Genomic DNA, 6481 nt, shown 5'->3' on the forward strand with positions numbered 1-6481 from the left:
CCCTCCAATGGCGCACCGGCTGATCCGGTGGCAGGAGCCAGGTGCTTCTCCTGGTCTCCCATGGGGTGCAGGGCCCAAAAACTTGGGCCATCCTCCACTGCACTCCCTGGCCACAGCAGAGAGCTGGCCTGGAAGAGGGGCAACCGGGACAGGATCGGTGCCCCAACCGGGACTAGAACCCAGTGTGCCAGCGCCGCTAGGTGGAGGATTAGCCTATTGAGCCGCGGCGCTGGCCGAAAACAGCAAATTCTATACTGGTGCCATTGCTTTCAAGTTCTGAAATATATGAAGATTTCTTTGTGGATAAAAGTGACTTGCAAAAAAAGGAAAAAAATTGACTTGGGAAAAATGGGAATTTGGATGAGGTCATAGAACAATAGAAAATGAGTAAAATATCTGAACTTGATGAGTACTTGAAAATGTAGTATCAGGAACACTTGGAAAAAGGAGATAGAGCTTAGAGATCAGAAATTAATTTGCATAAGATTAGTTCAAGGCACCCAAATTCCCAAACAATTTAATCCAAAACTGTGTGAATGTACTGAGCTGTTGCTGAAGAATAGAAGAGGTTAATAGTTTTAGCAGGAAGGAACCATTAGCAAATTCACAAACTATCCTTGTATTTATTCTTCCATTGGGAAGGATACACATTTGTTAGCTTAAGTAAGATCTGCATTCCACAATTTCACTGTGGAAAAAATAATATTGACCAAGCCTCTGATGCTGCCTGACATGAAATTGATATACCCTTTGAATCATGGATTTTTTTTTTTTTCAGCTGGAAAGTACCTTTGGATGAGATTTAAAAACATTAAAAAAAAAAAAAACACTTGTGAACTTCACACTCGTTATCATTTACAAGAAGTAATGATAAATGCCATAAAGTTGGAATTTTTAAAAAGTGATTCTGGACAAGAGTGCCAATGGGATCCAAGTTCATGAACTTGTTAGATATCTTTTGTGCTGCTGGGTAAAGCCCTTCACAGAATTTTAAAATGTTTAAGCTGGGCCTCAGGTGGGAGGTGACAACCTGACCACAGGATTTTGCACAGCAGAGGAAACTGAGACTGTCTGGGAAGGTTGACAAGGTGAAGCTCTCACATCACAGCCACTTAGTAACAATTCCAAGCATAAGGAAAGACTGTGAACTCTCTGCAAATAGAACATTAGGGCAGCAGCTTTCTGTCACAGACCAGCATGGCAGTCGCAGAGGGAGGTGGGTCATTGGCTCATACAGAGAGATGAGGAACCGAGACCACAGCTGGGCCACACCGTAAAAGGCTCAGGGGGCCACTGGAATACCCCAAATATGAGGGATTGTTGAGCTGAAGGCAGTGAAGAAGAAATGATAGAGGAGAGCTCTCTGTCCTCCCTCTATTTGCCTAAAAGCAGGACAAGGATTTACAAAGAAAGATGTGATCCTGGCCACTTCCCCCAGCTACCACTGCCACCCCCACCAAGGAGACAGAAGGTTCGCCATTAAAGATGGCCTTAGACACACACTCATCAGCCTGGAGACAACAGCAGAGAAAATTATATTGGCGCCTTTACTAACTGGCCTTTATTGGCCCCTTGTTTGCTGTTCTCCGAGTCACCAGCCCATCTATGGAGACTCAGTTCTTTTCTTTCTCTTGTCACCTCTCTAAAAACCTATTCTTGGTTGAAGATGAAACCCACCTCTGTTGAGAACGACTCATTCTTTGTTTGCCTCTCATGTATATAATGAAGCATATGTGTTGATAAATTTGCTTGTTTTTCTCATTAACCTGTCCTTTGTAAAGGGAGTCCAATCCAACTAAGAATCTATTAGAATATATTGAAGGCTATTATTACTCCCTACAGCCCTTAATCTATTTGTTTGTTGAGAAAGAACTGTTAACTTAAATCAAAAACTCACAGAATGGGATTCATTTATAAAGGGACCCAAATCAACTATTTTGAAACCTGGTGACAGTATATGATAGAGGCTGGGACCTTGGACCCTGATGCCAGCTATCTACATTTGGTTGTAGGGAGAAAGAAAAGAGATATATCATAAGACAAGTTCTTGTACATCATGGCAAAGATGTTTGTTTTCATTCCAAGAGCATTTGGAAATCATTTCAAACCAAGATCATGTTCAAATTCATGTTTCGGAATTTTATGTGACTCCTACCTCTGTCCATGACTAGTAACATGAATTTGGACAAATAATTTATCCTGTCTGTGCCTTGAAAACTTCATCTGTAAAATTACATTTACCTTTTACTGATGCATTCTGATGCTATCAAGATTAAATTAGATAATGCTTTAAAGTGATCAAAATATTGATGGGCACAATAGGCCCTCAATGGAGGGTAATGGTATTCAGTTCTATATTCTCCACATTATGACCAAGTGATAGAAAAGAAGTGGGAAAAGAAAACAAAAGGGTAAAGACCCAAGGAAAATAGAAAGTTTAGTGAAAAAGAAGAAAAGGTAGAGAAGAGGAGAGGTGAAAGTGAGAGCATTTTACAGAGCCACTTAGAACTAGTGATAAAAGTAGGAGACAGAGAGAGAGAACTCTGAGTTTTGAAACTGAACTTCAGAGACTGCTCATGTTTTATCTACAACCTTTTGAAATGCTGAGTCATCCACTCACAGCATCCCTTGTCCCTCAGTGCTAACAGATTTTCAGCAACTGCTCTTAGAATTGGGCTGAGTATCTAGAGCAGTTATCCTCTGAACTACAAGAACAGTGATCACAGCAAACTCACATTGAGGAAAGACTTTCTCAGTTGGGCATTTGAAGCTTGCTGAAATCTGGACCCAACTTGAATCAAACCCTGTAGTTACCCAGCCTGAGAGATGCTTAGAACATTTTCCTGGCTACACATCAGCCCTGTCTCCCTAATGTGGCCCCTGGGTCCCTTCCATGTCTTCCATATCAAGTCACTACCCCCGACCTTACAGGTTGCACTCTTCCAGCAACCCTGAATGACCTAAAGCCTCTGTGCTTTCTCCCTACATACCAAGTACATTTTCCCCCACGTAAACTGATCATTTATTAGAATGGGTACTATTTGACAAAGGTTTCCAGTAAATACACAGTGTTGCAACACACAACAGAACACAGGAAGGCTCAGATTCACAGCAGGGAGCTCTTAATTCTTCCACTTGTTCTTCTCCTGGCCTCGATGGGGTTGACCTTCCTGTGGAGCATCCTCTTAGTCTGCACAGCCACCCACTCCTTGCTAAAGGTGTGCAGGACAGGGCAGTACCCACAATGCTTCTGCCAGATCAGAACGAGATAAGTGAAACCGATGAAGAGCAGAGCCGTGCCCATGACTGCTTTCCACCGTTTGTGTCCCTGTTCATCTCAGGAAAGCTGTCATTGAACTGAAAGTTATACAACTGGACTTTCTCATCCCTAGTGAAGCTGCTACAGGAGGCCTTCTGTTCTCTTTCAAGGCCTTCTGGCTGGCAGACAGGTGCTTCACATGGGCCACACTGGGCAAGTGGAAATTACTCACTTGCCAGTTGGGTTAAATACCCTGTTAGCCAACATTCTGCTGCTGCCAACCCTACCAGCCATGACCAACCTCGACCAGAAGAGACCGAGGCCATGCCTTGGAGCATCATGGGATGTAGGAACTCCAAGTACGTCTTCTAAGCTGTGTCTTTACTCAGAAGCATCCACTGCCCACTGTGGTGTGTATGACTTGTCATCTATGCCAAGAAACCTTCTGTGTTGCCTCTGAAGGAAGTGGCCCTCTCGTAGCCTGCTTCCGACATCACGTTAGCTTTCCTTGTTCCTCTGGTTGACTCTTGCCTCTTTGTATTCATTGTGATCAGTGTGGGGTTTGTAGAAGGCTGCCATTATGCCCTTTGATCCGTGTAGACTGCTTTCCCTGTTTCATTCTTATTGGAGTATATTCCCTGCATTTTCAGAATTCCTGAAACTCTTGCTCTGTGGACCGTGTTCCTCTTTGGATTGCTGTGTATTTCACTATTTAGGCCTTCCTCATAAAGTGTTTTGGGGAAATGCAATTGCTTCTATATCTTTCTATCCCAATAACTGTAATGTTCATACAACACATGGAGCAACTTAATCAATAGTTGTTATGGGAAAAAATAAAATAAAATAGTTGCGAGGGATGAAGATTCTGATTTCCATTTTTACTCTAGCTTCTAAGTGCTTCCCACTAAATCCCAGTTATCCTTAAGGTCTACCTCATTCATTGTTTGCAGCAGGAAGTCACCATTCACTGTGGTTAACTTTTATTTAACTACTGTGAGGCATATGCATCTTATACCTCATAGGACTTTTTAAAAATTATCCATCTCTTTGTTTCATAGTATTTCCTTTTTCTCATTTGTAAAGCCATCTAATCATGTTTCTTATTCACCTTAGTACATTTAGGTGAACAGAGATGAAAATGATGTAAAAGCAGGTATACACCTTGTATAAAATATATCTGGGAAAATATGATGTGTGTGGTTTGGGAAGCAATAAAGTGAAAACATCAAAAAATCTTTATATAGAATTATATTCTAGTATTAACTGCATAAATAATTGCTGTATTCATTATCTTAATGAAAATATTTCACAAAAGTGACATTTGTTGGAGGTAAGAAAGACAAAAACACTAACTTGGTTGAAGAAAACAGTGAAGCATGGTACTCAGAACTTTGCTATTAAATAATCTAAGTTGCTAAAAAGGGGGACTGAGGAGGAAAAGAAAAGAAACAGACCCTCAGAGGAAGTGGGTGATGGTCCAGTAATTGATTCTCTGACAGCCATCTGGAAAACCTGGGTTGAGTTCCTGTCTCCTGGCTTTGGCCTGGCCCAGCCCTAGCCATTGAGGGCATTTGAGGAGTAAACCATTAGATGAGAGCATTCTCTCTTTCTCTCCCTCCCCCCCTCCCTCCCTCTCTCCCTCTCTCCTTCTCTTCCTATTTCTCTGTCTCCCCTGAAAAATAAAATAGAAGAAGCCTGAGTTTCGCTCCTTGTTTCCCCATTCACTGAGGGATTCATGGAAATAATACAATCATTTCAGATCTCAGGTCCTTTTGTCATACAACAGAACTGAGAATACCTACTACACAGAGTTAATGTAATAATTAATGGGGCTGGCATTGTGGTGTAGTGGGTGAAGCTGCCATCTGTGATGCTGGCAGCCCATGTGGGTGCCGGTTTGAGTACCAGCTGCTCCACTTCCCATCCAGCTCCATGCCAATGGCCTGAAAAAGGCAGCGGAGGATGGCCCAAGTGTTTGGGGCCCTGTCATCCATGTGGGAGACCCAGAAGAAGCTCCTGGCTTTGGCCTGGCCCAGCACTGGCCGTTGTGGCCATCTGGGGTATGAACCAACAGATGGAAGATCTCTCTCTCTCTCTCTCTCTCTCTCTCTGTAACTCTGCCTTTCAAAATAAACAAAATATTTTTAAAAGTAAGTAAATGAGCTAATGTAGATGGAATACTTAAAGGCCTCAGGAAAATTAGCTGTTAATGATAGGAAGGAGGAGGGTACAAGAAATGGAAGGATACAAAAAAAGTTTGTGATGAATAATCCTAGGAGCCCTGGAAAGGATATGCAAGAAACTGTGAAAGCAAAGGAGGGGAAAGTGAGTGCAAATGAGCAGTTACCCTCTGAAGGCACAAGCACCTGGAGGGAGAACAATTCAGTGAGGAAAGATCAAGATGGGAAAAGTTCAAGGAGGAGCCTGCTACAAAGGGGGGTATGGAGAGAGGGAAGAAGCGATCCAGGAGGGCATAGGAAAGTGCTAAAATATGCTGCAGCACACTGCCACTCGCACAGAGAACACAGAGAGAACTTTCCCCTGTCAGGTAGCACAAAACTGGCTGATCCATGGAGGTGATCCAACCTGGTCAGTGAGTCATGTTGCTATGAGACTGTTGTCCCAAGAGGCATGTAGATCTCAAAGGTTACTCCACCCTCTTTATCTTCAAATTATGTTCAGTGTCTACGTTGCGGCAGCAAAGGAACCCTCTCTCCCTTCTCTGTTTAGCTTCAATATTTGAGTAAGAAGCAAGTTGACAATAGACTGGTTAACAGGAGAAAAGATTTAATTCTACCAAGCACACAGGGCATTGCAAGAATGCAAAGTGAAGACCTAATAAGCCAATGAGGTATAGTAGCTTACCTACCCTTCTTGGTAGGGAAGAGGGAAGTTTGCTATAGGCAAAATTTTAAAAGTAGAGTGAATGATTTTTAGAGGCAATGAATGGGCTCAAAGAACAAACCATAACCCGGGACAAAGTTCATCTGGGCTTTGGGTATGGTGTCAACTCTGTTTTCTTTCCTTAGATTTAATCTTCTCTGTTTGATGAGATTATAGGGAGGAAGCCCAAGAAAACTGCATTCCTTCAGGAGGAACTTCCGTGAGTCAGATAAGGGAATGTCTGAAAAACCTCTCCCTGCACTTCAAGGGAGAAAGGGGTGCAAGAGAAGGGGTAGGAGTGGGAATGAGGAATGAGGAGTGGTCAGAGAAACCTTGGTT

This window comes from Lepus europaeus, chromosome 10, assembly GCF_033115175.1.
Source record: "Lepus europaeus isolate LE1 chromosome 10, mLepTim1.pri, whole genome shotgun sequence".
NCBI classification, from domain to species: domain Eukaryota; kingdom Metazoa; phylum Chordata; class Mammalia; order Lagomorpha; family Leporidae; genus Lepus; species Lepus europaeus.